This window comes from Corapipo altera, unplaced genomic scaffold (genome assembly GCF_003945725.1).
Source record: "Corapipo altera isolate COAL_440 unplaced genomic scaffold, ASM394572v1 306, whole genome shotgun sequence".
NCBI lineage: Eukaryota > Metazoa > Chordata > Aves > Passeriformes > Pipridae > Corapipo > Corapipo altera.
The window spans coordinates 48774-62574 of NW_020885128.1; the positions used below are offsets into that span (position 1 = coordinate 48774).

The 13801-nt window shown below is 53.2% G+C and overlaps 1 protein-coding gene across 3 annotated transcripts in view; it reads right to left on the bottom strand.

Moving 5' to 3' along the window:
- Positions 1-13801, bottom strand: part of ATF7 (activating transcription factor 7) — a 58340-nt gene that overhangs the window by 44185 nt on the left and 354 nt on the right. Inside the window, exon 1 of one of the 3 annotated variants that reach the window (XM_027670018.1) lies at positions 7165-7317. The exons of 1 other annotated variant lie outside the window; for it this stretch is intronic. The gene's annotated coding sequence lies outside the window, so the exon portion shown is untranslated. Of the gene's footprint in view, positions 1-1236; positions 1258-7164; positions 7318-13801 lie in introns of those variants that run through there. One more of the 3 variants, XM_027670019.1, reaches the window with a different exon arrangement.

The following is a 13801-nucleotide window of genomic DNA, read 5'->3' on the forward strand; positions in this document are numbered from 1 at the left end:
CCCAAAGCTGCCATACCCAAACCCCAGCTCTATCACACCTGAACCCCCGGCCCCAGAACGGCCACATGTCCATCTGGATGCAAAGCTCGACCATGTGGAGCCCAAAACTCCTCATCCTCAGGGCCAGGGATGCTGGTGAGCTGCTCCACAAAGGCACCAGCTCTCACAGTTTGTTCTCAATTAATCACAGCAATTAGAGGTTCTCTGCCAGTCCAGTACCCCAGTTCAGAGCTGTGGCACTGGGACAGCAGCAAAGTCACCCAGCACTGAAGGGCAGCTGTGATGCCCCCCACTGCCAGAGCCAGGCTGGTGCTGGAAGTGTCTCAAGAGTCTCTAAATCACCCTCCTACAGTTAAGCTGGGCTGTGTGGGATGAGGCTGGGGATGTGTTTATTCCATCAACAAACAGATCTTGGTGTTAAACGTGAGCAGAGCTGTGCTGGAGGGAGATGCTGACTTCACAGGGCAGCCAAGCTGGGCTTTTTTAATTAACACAGGTCAGAGATCCGTCCTCGCCGCCAGCACCGGGAACTGCGGGGTCTCTCTGCCTCGTGTCTGTGCTTCCGTAAAACCTCTCTGAGAAATTAAAGGACCAGGATCAGCTGCCAACCCCAGGGCTCTGACAGCACAGGAAAACCATCCCAGAGCCGATGGCACATTGGCTGCCCAGAGCAGGACAAAAAAACTGGGCCAACACACTGCAAAAGCCTCTGTTTCCTTGAGCTTGCAAAGTGTCAGCAGGATTTGCTCATTCCTTAAGGTAAGATTTAGCTGCTCGTTCACTGCAGAATATGACTGGTATGTACATACATGTGCTCAGATTTATGTCACATTTAGTCAGGATAAATTGCTTCAATAAATTCTGTCCTTAAGAAGAGGCAGAACGAGGAGCTGATTGGATACTGGGAGCACATTCCCATCCCTCTTCCGGCAGCCACGGGACAGTATTTCACTGTTTTGATGATTTTTAGCATGTTGGACACAGCGAGGGGAGGAAGAAATGCAGATTACTGAGCACTCCAGAGCTCAGTCAGACACACCTGAGAGGCAGCTGCTGGCTCAGGGGAGCTGGAGAAGCATTTTCACCCAAACCAGACCATCAGCCCCTCAGATCCCCCAGGGCACGGCCACCCCTCACATCCCCTTCCTTCACCTCCATCCCAATCCCCTGCTGCCCCCAGGATAAGGGCATCAAGTGGCAGGAACATCAAACACTAACAAAAGGTGTAACACTGACCTTGGCCATGAACCACAAGCCCAGGGGTGAAGTTCTGGACAAGGTTACCAGCAATGCCCAAGTGTGCCCAGTGACAGGATGATGTTGTCACCTCTAAAATTAAAATATGTATTTTACCCACCTAAACAGGTTCTCGGGGTAAGAGCTGGAGAGGGGAGAGGCTGCAGGTACTCAGTGAAAGCCAGAACCTTCCCTTCCCCTCTCAGCAATTCACTTGCTGCCCATCAGAGCCTCTATTCATCACGAACCACCCAACTGGGACCCTGGGCTGGGATGAGCTGCTTTTGCTCACCTCAATTACCAGAATTCCCACTTATTTCCAAGTTTAATCCTTCCTGCAGACACTGAAGCCAGCCCAGATGCTGCCGTCCCCATGGTACATCAGTCCATAAACCCAAGTGGTCCCAAAGCATGTTAACTAACCCATTAAGAGAAAACAGAGCCTGTTATCCTGGTCTAGACAGACACCGGGGGGGAATATTGGAAGTCCCTTAAAAGGAATTAGACGTATTACATGCATCAACAACAGCAATCAAAGACCAGCCTTCCTGAACAGCACGTCCCCCAGGACACGTGCTGGCACCTCATGGAACCCATTTGAAAAACTTCAATTTGGAAACAGCTTAGGAAGAGCCAGGAGAAGCGGGATGACGTTTCCAAAGCCCGCTTGGCACTTATGGAGCCTTTCCTCCAAGATGCTCCACATCCTTTATTTGCACTGTCTGAGCTTTACAGAGGAGTGTGTGCCCGTGGCTCTGGGTGGCATCAGCCTGGTGACAAGGAGAGGGACACAGTCAGACTCATAATTGTCTTTAGCTCTGCCACCCGCAGCTCTTTTCACAGCCCTCACCACAGCCACCCCACAGCCGGGCACTCGCACGCGTCGGGATGCGGTTGTGTGTTGGTGAAGCTTCCCCGGACCTGTTCCAGCTGAATTCCTGACAAATAGCTGAGGCTGGAAGCAGCCTCAAGCCAGGATTTGTAAATCTTGAGTCATGTCTCTTCTGGTTTGCCAAAGTCACGAGTGACTGGCCCCTCAAAACAAACCCTTCTCCTTAAACCTCAGTGTGAAGACGGAAGAAGCTCCTGGCTCGTTCATTCTGCTGAACGTTGGGGATAGAGCTGGGCTGAAAAATGCTCTAAAAATAAGGCTCTATTGTTGTCCTTGCATGTGACTTGTCACTGAAGGAATGTTCATGCCCAACACTTGTATCTGGGCCTTGCAGGACGAGCTGAAATGCTCCAGATCCCAACATTTGGGAGGAGACAAACACTGTTCTGTGTGGAGGCTGCCAGCACAGATCCCTCCCAGCATGGATCCCTCCCCAGCAGGGATCTCTCCCAACACAGATCCTTCCCTAGAACTGATCCCTCCCAAAAGAGATCCCTCCCAGCACGGATCTCTTCCCAATACAGATCCCCCTCCATCACAGATCCCTCACTCCTATACCAGTACAAGCACATTTATGGCTTATGCCCATAAATCATGAGGATAAACTTTACATTAATGTGACCACAAAATTAAAGCTGGGGGTTGCACCAGCTATGAAACAAAACCAGAAGAGCTGCAGAGCAATCTCCTAAAAATAGGCTTAAACAGAAGAGACACACAAGCACGTTCTGTTGACAGAGTCTCTCTGCTAAGATTAAGGAAGACCTGAGTGAGGAATGAGCTGCAAAATGAGTCAGAAGAAAGAAAACTGCTGGAGAGAGGGACATCAAGAGCAAGGCTGTCCCTAGGGAAAGGTGCAGTGAAGGGCTGTGAGCTTCCAGGAGGGGAGCAGGCACCAGCAGGGACCACCAAACCTCCCTGTGCAGGAGTTTCTGTAGTTCTTGTTCAGGTTCCAGTAAAGGCCTCGGGCTCCCATTGCTCCCTCACACCTGCAGCCTCCAAAAGGGCAAACCACTGCTGGAGCAAAAGGGACAATCTGGGCCATTTCAGTGTCGATTTTGTAAGTGTGCCAAGAGTTCTGGGGAGGGGGGAAAGGCAGACACACAGAATCACAGGATATTCCCAGTTGGAAGGGACCCACAAGGATCATCGAGTCCAGGTCTTAAGTGAATAAGGATCAAATCCCACACAAGGTAAATAACTGCTGGTGCCTGTGCTGGGATTGGTGCTGACTCCACACCCAGCACCCCAAAAAGGGTCCAACAGGGGCTCCAGGCAGAGGGAGTTACCTGAGATGGGCAATGAGAGGAAAGCCAGGTTCAGTGCCTGTATCCCTGCAGGACACACACTGCACAGGGATTACAGCTGCTCTACTCTCCAAAACAAAAAGCTCCCTGCATAGTCACAAACCCCATCACCCTCGGGCCTGCAGGAACAAGTCCAAGCAAAGGTGCAGCTGAAGGTGAGGTGTCTCTACCAACAGGCAGCACCACAAACCTGTTTGCAATCCTCCCGGGCTGTTAAATAGGGCAAAGAGTCCTCCAGAAGGGTAGAGGATCCAGGGAGGGCTGGGACTTAGGAGGAGAACTACAGCTGAACTACAGCTGAACTACAGCTGTCAGGAGAACTGACAGTGGAAGCAAAGGCAGAACTGGAGAAGAAACAATGTCTTACCCACATATTTCCCCAAAAGAGAGATAGTTTCATCACTGCCAGGGTCAGCCCGGGGTTCTGCTGCACCTCTGGCAGGTGAAGCTCATTTTCTCCTCAACTGAGTCATCGCTGCTCTTCTGCTTTTCACATCCAGTTTAATGCAAAAGGTAGAGCAGAGGCAGGAGTTAACTTCTGATGAGCCTGAGCTACATGGGATTAATTCTCAGAGACTAATGAGTCGCCAGGCCATCCCAGCTCCATCTGGGTAAGTTTGTTGAGCCCTGGGAGCCGTGCCAGGAGCTCTAACAACCAGAGCCGCAGCACAAACAAGCCCATTCAAACACAAATGGTGCTCGAGACACCAGCCCAGCCCCAAGGACAGGCAGTGCTGCTGCTGCTGCTGGGGAGAGCAGAGAAACTCACAATAAACGAGATTATTACGGATGGCTGCACCCGAATCCGGGCTGCAGAATCCTCTTCCTACAGGGGGATACACAAATTGCAGGCAGACCCTGTAATTGCCACTGGGAGCTGGAGGAGAGGCCGGTTGTAATCACAAACCAAACTGCTCTTTGGCGAGCAGGAGGGAGAGGAAGGCAGCCTGACAGCCATTTCCAGCCAAGGAGAAAGAAGGAAGCACGAGGCACTGCCCCAAGCTCTCCAAAATAGTACGAGATTTCCACTAAAATGCAAGGAAGGAAACACGTTGCTTTGAGGCCAGGCCAGGAAAGGCTCCTCGTTATTTTTCTGAGTGCAGTCATTAACAGCTCTCTGCCCTGAGCTTCCTGGCCCTCAGAACGATTCCACACTCTGGATGGGTTGGGATCAGCAGGGTCACCGAGGCAGCAGCACCCAGGGAACACCCAGAGGGAACCCCATCCTTCCCCTGCCCTCGGCCAGGGTTTGGTGTTGGCATTCCTTGTCCCAGCCTGGGTTAACAGCCAGCACTGAAGTCAGGATTGGGAGCACCATGATCCATCCTCAAGGGGGGAGGGGGGGGGGAAACCAAGAGATCAAGTTCTTCCTTAAAAAAAAACAAGAAGAAAAACTGCTTTCCCATGGAGGCTCCCTCGTGCAGGGTCAGCCCTGCCAGGCAGGGCTTGGGGCCCAACCTGCAAGAGCTGCTTTGTGCAGCCACTTTGGCACCTCATTTCCACTGGGGAACGACTGCTGGCCCCCAGACTGAATTCTGACTGCCAGACTAAATTTGGTGCCTGCAGGGACTCAGGCACAGGGCTCGTCCTGCCCCTCTGGGTGCCCAGAGCTCTCCCTGGCCCTCCCATCTGTGATACACCCAAAGAGATTGCGAAAGACTTTCAGTTTTGCAGGGAGAGGCCCTCGCAGAGCTCAGTGCAGAGGCACGGGCAGCTCTTAGGCCTAAACTCTGCCTTTCAAGTTATTTCGGGGTGTGAGGGAAGGAGGGAGAGTGTTTGCTTTGTAACCAAAAAGCTGCAAGAGCTTAAAATTGTCATCTGGGAAAGGAGGCCAAAAGCCGGCGCTATAAAACCTGCTTCGGAGGCAGAACACCCTTCTGCTTCATAAGCTTGATAAAGCAAACCCAACTGTATAAACTGGAATATTGGCACAGAATGTGCTTGAAGCAAATCCCCCACAGCCACACGGTATTTAACAAGTCGTTACAGTGAACCTCATGCAAAGTGCCACCACTTACCCTCCCCTTTTCTGGGTGTTCAGCACTGCTCAGGCTTGTAGAGGATCCCCTGTGCACAAGAGCATCCCCAAGCAGCTGGAACACGATGGCCTCAGGGGTGTCAAAGATGCACAAACCCCTCACTTCTCACCCTGGAAGCGCCTTGGAGCATCACCAGCCCTGTTAGAAGAATGACCTCTCCCACCAGACATATGTTTGGACCTAAAAGTGGCTCCAAAAGCTGCTCCTCAGCTCGCCCAGGAGCAGATGAACTGCAGATTATTCCCATGTGTTCTGGGAGAAGGAAACGACAGCCAGGACTCAGAGCTGCTCTCCTCCCCTCAGTGTGAAAGATGGGACAGGGAGGCATTGTCAGAGTCCTGTCAAACGTAAACCAAACTCCAGCCAGAGGGATAACATGGGCCCCAGACCGGCACATCAACCCTTCCGAGCCTTCGCCCAGACAGAAAAGCTTTTTCCCTGTACTTAAAGCAACAACCCCCCTCGGCTGGGAGCTCCAGCCAGCCCACAGGGCTTTTCCCAGCACAATTCCCACCAGTCCTCCCAAGGACACCAATCACTCAACACTCTTAGTTCACCAGGACAAAGTGTCACTCGCTGACGCTGCTTCCAGGTCGGGATAGAAGCGTTAGAGAGGCTCCATGTCCAGGAGCCTCCTTGCCTGGCCACCCTCCAGGTCAGATCTGGCCTGGCCTCTGCCTTCAGGGAGAAGTGTCAGAGAATGTCCCATGTCACCTCAGCTCAGCCACAGGTCTGCCCAGACACCACAAAGGGCAGGACAACAGGGCTTCATCACTGTGGTGAAAAAAAGCAAATGAGACCCAGAAGCTCAGGTGATCTGGAACTGCCCTCAGGAGGTCCCACTGCTCACTCCCACTGAGCTGAGGACCCTGGTTTTCCAGTGCTTGGTGAGCACCTCTGGGGTTTGGGGGTCAGGTCTCACCACAAACAGCATCCCCTGGTCCCCCTTCTACGGGCAGAGTCCCCAGAAAGCAGCAGCTCCTGCTCTTCAAATCCTGACTTTAATCCTTGCCAAACATCACCAAAGCAGCCATAGCTTGGCAAACCATGCCTGAGAGCCTCCAGCTCAGAGCCAAAGAGCAGATTTCCAACACCAAAAGGCATTTTTGTCCAACAGGCTTCCAAGCCTTGGATGAACATGAGACAAAACCCAACATAAACCAGCAAGTCAGCAACTTCCAGCAACTTCCCTGGGCAAGAAGACGGAGAAAGACCATCTCTACATCATCCTCTCATGATGAAGTCATGTTTCCCTCCTGGTTTCTGGAGGGAAGACAGACTCTGCAGGATGTCCCTAAGGTTGGTTTACACTAAGAGACGAGGGAGAGACTAAACTGCAAGACCCTCAGAACAAGACTTGCTGGGAGCACCTGGACAGGGTGTTCGGTTTGATCCCATCAAACACAGTGTCCACCTCAACACTGCAACGAGCAGCACGGCCCCAGGCACTGCCTGTGGCCATATGGTTGTTCCAGAACATTCTCCAGAATGGGAAGAACTACATAGGAAGTCCCTGAGCCCTCCACTGAGGTCAGAAAAGCCACCACCAAGCCTGGGTCTTCAGACCCAGAGGTCCATCTGTCCCCAGGGTGACAACGGGTGGGAGCACATCCCATCCCACTCCAGCCAAGGAACACGGCATGAGCTTCCCCATGAGCTCAAGCAAAACCTCTTCTTTCTTCCTACACACCTCAACTGAACCTGGCAGCCCAGTGAACAGCTATTCCAAAGGCAGAATCCCAGACACAGGCAGGCAGCCCCTGGATCTCGGCACTACGGCTCTTGGGTCGCCTCGTGTGTCTTCATTAACAGTGATCCATCTTCAGCCTTGCTCTCCCTCCCAGCAGGGACAGCAGCAGTGCCAGAGATCTACTACAGGAGAGAGAAATAATTCAGGTTTAAGGAAGGAAGGAAAAGCCTCCGAGACCCACTGTTCCTTCCCGAGCCGAGATAATTACAAGAAAGCCACGACAAGCCTTGGAGGACGCAGTATTTTACCTAGGAAATGCCTGAGTGACCTAGAAACTGGAGTCCCATTTCCTGAAATTATTTCACCACTTCAGAGCCCTTGTTTCAATGAAAGCAAGGGGGAAAAAAAAAAAAAGCTGCTGAAAATGAAACATAAGAGCCCAGGTCGAGCTGGAACATATTTTTCCCCGCAATGGGTGTGAATGGTTTGAAGGGAAGAGCAAAGGAACGGGAGAGTGAGAACCTACGGATAAAACTCCTGTCTGTGAATTAAAACAGCTGAACCAGCAGCAGCAGGATGGGGCCAGGAAGGCACTGTGCTCCTCTGCTCATAAAGGAAAAATATCCTGTCCCACCTGTTATTATTCCATCCCACCTGGGCACTTTGCTTTATTCAGCATTCAGAGGCGCACACGCTGCACGTCGCCGTGATTTGATACACGAGCCCTAAAATCAGAGGGGAGCAAGAAATATTCCAAACAGAAGCAATGTGTAGAAAGCTGGGGCATTACAGTGAGTTGTTTAAGTGTTCTGGGGGTGAGCAGAGGCGTGATTTCCCAGGCAGGAGTTTTCCATAACTCAGAGGTGAGACCTCACGTGGGGCAGGACGCGGCGTCCTAAACGGGCTCCTACACACGGGGGCTTTGCAGGCACTGGAAACGGGGACCTGCCAAAAAGCAATGCCATGAAGCACCTCAGGAACAAATCCCACATCCCAAACAGCATCTTCTCCCTTCTCCACAAGTCCCATTTTTAAGCCTTCTGTCCCTCTGGAACCTCCTCAGGGATGTCTCTGTGTGGCTGGGAAAGCACCAAGTCCCAGAGCCAAAACTCTCCAAACCCTCCACCCGCAACTTTTGAGGGAAAATCCCTCAAGATCTGCAAAAGAACCATTGTTTTGATGTTGGAAAAGGTCTCCAGGATCACAGAATTCAAGGAAAACCTCCCAAGAAAGACATGGCAGCCGGAGCTTTCCCATGGGAGCATCCACAGGGAAAGATAGCACAGAATTAGTGAAAACCAGTCATAAAACCCTCAAACCCCTGAAAATATCCAGCGGGACACTGAGGTTGGTCCATCAGGTGGGGAATTTTGAGGCCAGTTTTCCAAGTCTTCCTCCCATCCCAAGCTGCTGGTTTGGCAGCTCCAGCTCCTGTGACCCCCGAAATCCCACCCTCAGGACCCCCAGGGGGGGACAACGACACCACAAAGCACCTCAGAACCAGGAAACAAAGCAGTGTGGGTTGGGGAGATGGGAGACATCCACACTGAGGGTCAACATCCCTTGGGAACTTCTCAGCACCTCCACCAGACAAGGCACTTGCTCATTAAACCACTGCCACACTCAGGACCACGACTGAGGATCTGGATGCTGAGCAGTGCTGGGCTCTGACACAAACTCCAGGGAGGTGACAGTGAGCTCTGCCATATAAAGACTCCAAAATCTGATTGAGGTCGTAGATAAACCTCCCCAGCCCTGTTTTCACACTCTCAGTGTGCCCCATCCTGCTGGATGCTCTGCCGTGTCACATTTTTGGGGTCCAGCGGTGCATCCCGGGAGCTCCGGTGACAATCCCACTTCGGATCTCACCTCCCTCCACTCCTCATTTATTTTACCAACACTCGAATCAAAAAAAAAAAAAAGGAAATATTCCTACTGCTGGAAGAGCAGAACAGGCAGCAAGTGGCTGCCAGACCTGCCTGCAGATCCCACCACAACAGGAATGACACAGGGGGGACCTCACATTAATTACATTAATTGGCAAAGCTTTCCCTCCCCACACACAGCTTCACCAGCCGAAGTTCAGCCTCACTTTCCAAAACTCCAAGGCTCTGCAGCACCTCCAGCCACGGACACGACCAGCCAGACCTCTGGAAACAATCGATTTTAAGTAATTGCAACCATTAATTGCTTAGCGATTAAAGATCTGCTGCCTTCGCCTCAGCAGACTCAGCACCGACAAGAGGCTTTGGGCAGCCACCCAAAAAGCCACGTTCTGCTCCAAGTGTGCTCTCCTCCCTCTGGAAGCAGTTAAAGGGGATAAGGCAGCTCGGTGACACAGGTATAAATACACTCACTTTCCCCGGCGCTGCCAAGTCCGTAACACGCCGAGGGCTGTGAACGGCGGCTTTTGGAGTAGGATTGTTATTCCAAACAGAGCCGAAGGTATTCGGAGCGAGGGCTCTGCCAGCCAGGGCTGGAAAACGTTCTCCATAAGCACAAAACCCCCAGCTGTGCAGAGCTCTGCTCCCTGCAGCACCACGGGCGTCCCAAAGGCAGGGAAGGGGCGAACTCTGAACCACGGAGCGGTTTGGGATGGAAGGGACCTCGCAGACCCCCTCACTCCAAGCTTCACTCTGCTCTGGACTCCAGCCACAACTTGCATCTCACACTGAAGGAGCTCAAATGTCTTTTTTTTGGGAGAAGGGGAGGAAAAAGTCTGAATACTCGCTGCTTTTAGGGCTTTTTGGCAGCCTTGCCCACAAAGGGAGCTCAGAGCTCCATGGAGAAACCCCGGCGTGGGCAGCAGCTGGCAGGGCGGCTTTGTTTGTCCATGAACCAGCTCCCCTCGGCTGGCACAGTGGCTCCAGCACTGCTGAGATCCCTCACACAGGGTGGGACAGCCAGTGGCATTCCAGACTCTCCGGGGCCAGCTCGCTCCTGCAGTGGGAGCGGCAGCCGTTGTTCCCAGTCCCTGTGCTGCTCCCTGGGAGCCACACGCACTGCTTTGGGTGGAAAACCTCAAGAAACGGCTGCTCTCACTTGGGAGCTCCACTCTGCACCTGTCCTGGGGTCCCTGCTCACCTCCTGCAGCAAACAGGACACTTGGGGCTCAGGGAATTCACCTCCCTCCCCCCAGCTCAGAGCTCAGAGGGAGAGCCAAAAAAAACCCCACAATAAACCTGGGCTTAGCCAGGGTGAAGCTCCGTGTGCTGGGGCTGAGGAGGGCCCCAAATTCCTGGTGTTCCAAACCCAAGGGTCTCACTCCACAAAGGCACAGGAGGACCGACTCTGCCCCAGGTGTACAGGAGGAGGGAAAAGCAAAGGAACCTCCTGGAATTCCGAGCAGGAAACTGAACTTCAGAGAAGAAATTAAGCCAAACCCCCCGCGAGCCAAGACTAATTGCAGCAAAACACACCACAAATACCAGCTCTGGAGAGGGAGAAAAACCCCAGCACGAACATCAACCAGTGGCTTGGAGAGGAACCTCTGTGGGCACCTCCATGGTTGGACAGTGGGAATGGGCAGTGGGAGCAGACACTGGGAATGCTGGTGCTCTCCAAGGCATGTCCTACAGCTCATCTGGGAGCTGAAGTTTAATCTCTCTAAGTAGATTCCCACACACCTCAAGCCCAAACAGGAACCACTTCTGGCTCCCCAGGAAAACCCAGGCCGCTGGCTCAGCCCACCCCACTCACCCATGGTGCTCCCAGCCCCTTGGAGCCAAAACTGTGAAACCAGATCGCTTGAAATGGGGCAAAAATAATTAATGAATTACAGGAAGCAACAGGTCCCCAGTCCTGAAGGTCTGTCACAAAAAGGTTATTTTCTCCCAGCATTTCCTCTCTGACTGCAGCACAGTTCGGAGCTGAATGACCAGGGGAAGAGCAGTTTTGGAAATCTGGCCTCAATTCTCAGTGCCAGGAACACGAAAACAAACAAACAAACAAACAAAAAAAAAACAAGAAGGAAAAAAAAAAGTCCTCAAGAAAGTCCAGAGGATAAATAAACCCAAACAGACACGCAGCAGCATCACATGTGATGCAGCAGAAAACAAGTCCAAAGCCAAATCCAAGCCAGAGATGCTTTGCTAACACACAAACCACACTGTGGGTGCAGAGCCTGTTGTGCTGAGCCCTTCCAAACACAGCTCCACGTGTCCCCACTGTCCCCCCTCAGCACTCAGCACAGCTCCTGTTCCTCCAGCTGCCTCATCCCTGGAACCACTGTGAGCTGAGAGCAGTTCCTGGGGCTTCCAGGAGCATGGAAGGAGCATCTGTTTTCTTAGAAGGGTCTGGGTTGGAAGGGACCTTAAAGGTCATGTGGATTCAACCCCAAAGCCTCCCAGCCACCCCCCGCCCACCCGCCTGTGCTTCCTCTCTCTAACTTCCCCATCTCCCAAAACGGGAGAGGGAGATTCCCTGCCCGCCCCATGCCACATCCCCAAACCCCCTTTTATCCATCCTGAGAGTGTCCTCCTCACCCAGTGTCTTCTCTGGCAGGGCTCTGAGGGGTTTTGGAAGAGATGGGAATAAAGACGTGACCGAGAAGTTGGGATTTTTTTGAAGCCATGTCCTTTTATTTTGGCCATCTCCCTCCACACCTCCCAGCCGTGCCATGGGGATCCCGACTGTGCCACAGGGATTGCAGAGTGCTTCCACAGGGACTCAGAACTGCCACAGTCAACCAGCTCAGAGAGGAACCTGTACCTGCCAAGGTGGGCTCAGCAAGGCCTGTTCACCTCACACCTTCAGCTCACAGCGAATAAACCGAGTCAGAGCACTAAAGGAGCCCTGGGAAATGCTGGAGAAGACTGGAAAACAAGGAACCTTGGGAAAGCAGAAATACAAGGAAGAATAAGTAGAAATTCCTGAGAAACAGCCCTCACCAGGGCAGAGCCAAGTCAGAGTGAAAGAGGAATTGCGAGGGGAGGTTTAACACATTCCCAAAGTTTGTGTTCAGCTCTTCCTTCTCCTCATCCGAGGGGAGGGAGGGAAGATCCCAGTCTCCAGTGCTCTGATGCAAACCACGTCCAGCTCCGAGCTGTTCGGTGTCAGAAGGATATTGGCAAATTGGAAGGGATTCAGGAAAACATGGATAACAGCTGGAGGGATTGATTTCCAAGGAGAGATTAAACTATCTGGACGCGCAGCTTGGCGGAGCAGGAGGAGGGTGGACACGATCCCTGTGGACAGTTCCTCGCCAGGCAAGTGCCAGGGAGCAGGGGAAGGGTCCAGTGTCCCACAGCTCGAGATCCCCAAGGGCTGACACCCAGCTACAGAAATCCAGGGCTGTGTGGTCTCCCAGCTCCTCAATTCCCAACCAACTTCCAGCATCAGGAACAAAACCCTCTTCTGAGAGAAGCCCTTCGTTACCAACCTGGTGAGTTGAGTTCACCCCCCACCTGCTGGTGGGTCTCCCGAGCTCTCCATCACTTCAGCCCCGTGGAGCATTTGGAGTTGGCAGCAGGACTCCCCCCCTCCTGCCACAGGAGGTTGAATGTGAGCTCTGGCTTCAAGGAAACGAGGATGTCAACCCTCCTCGTTTTCCAAACGGGAATTTGGCTGCTCAACCCACCTCCCACACCTTCTCCTCCGCATTTAAACACTGGAGTTATTCTTAGTCTCCGCTGAGAAAACCCTAATGTAAAAACCCGTCCAAGCAAGCCAGTGGTTGGAATGGCTGTGGATTCCTCCCTGGTGTTTCAGGGAGAACTAGAGAAGCCCTGTGGACCATCCCTGGGGGAAGAAAATCCCTGCCCAACAGGCACAGTGGAATGGGAAATTCACTGCAGTTGGTGACACTTTTAAGTTGAACCAGAGTATCCTTAGAGGGACCTGAGCAGGGAAAGGGGTGACACATCCACAGGGGGACTCGGGGAAGAGGCGACAAAGAAAGGGGCAGAAAGAGCAAAAGGGGGCGAGCTGAGCAGAACAAGGAGTTTGTGGGGTCTCACAGGGGTTGTCTCACACCTGAGCCAGCCCATCCCTTCCTGAGGGGCTCCAAACCAGCGCTCCCAGCAGTGGGGAGTGACAGCTCTGAGCTGGAGCTGATGAGAGGTGACAGATCCCACAGTGCCAGGTGAGCAGGGGCAGGAGAACCCTCCCCAGTTCCACCGGCTCACAGGAGTCAGAGCCCCCAAAGTCCCCCAGAAGGAACTGACCCCTGGCTCTGACTTCAGAAGAAAATTACTGAAACTCTCCAATTGCTGCTGTTTGCATGTTCCTGCTGCTTCCTTCACTCACTGGGGGGGGAGTCACCGACCCCCCGGGACCTGAGAGCTCCCCACCTCACCCCCCTCCTCACAGGCACCTCCAACCCCCCCATATCCCTTCCACACCTGCTTCCCACACTGAGCCCCCACACATGGCTCTGTACGCCCCCCCAGCTGCCCCGGAGGAGTCACAGGCCACCACACTGTGCCCAGACCCCTCCTCACCCCGGAGGACCGAGTCCAACCCGAGGGGCTCCCCCAGAACCCCCCCCAAGGCTCCTCCAACCCCCCAAGGTCCTGTATCTCCCACCCCCAAGGATACCCCATGTCTCTCCAGAGCCCCCCAGGCCCTGCACACCGAAGGGTCTCCCACACCCAAAGACATCCCCCCCATTCCCTCTCAGCTTCCAAAGCGCCCCCAA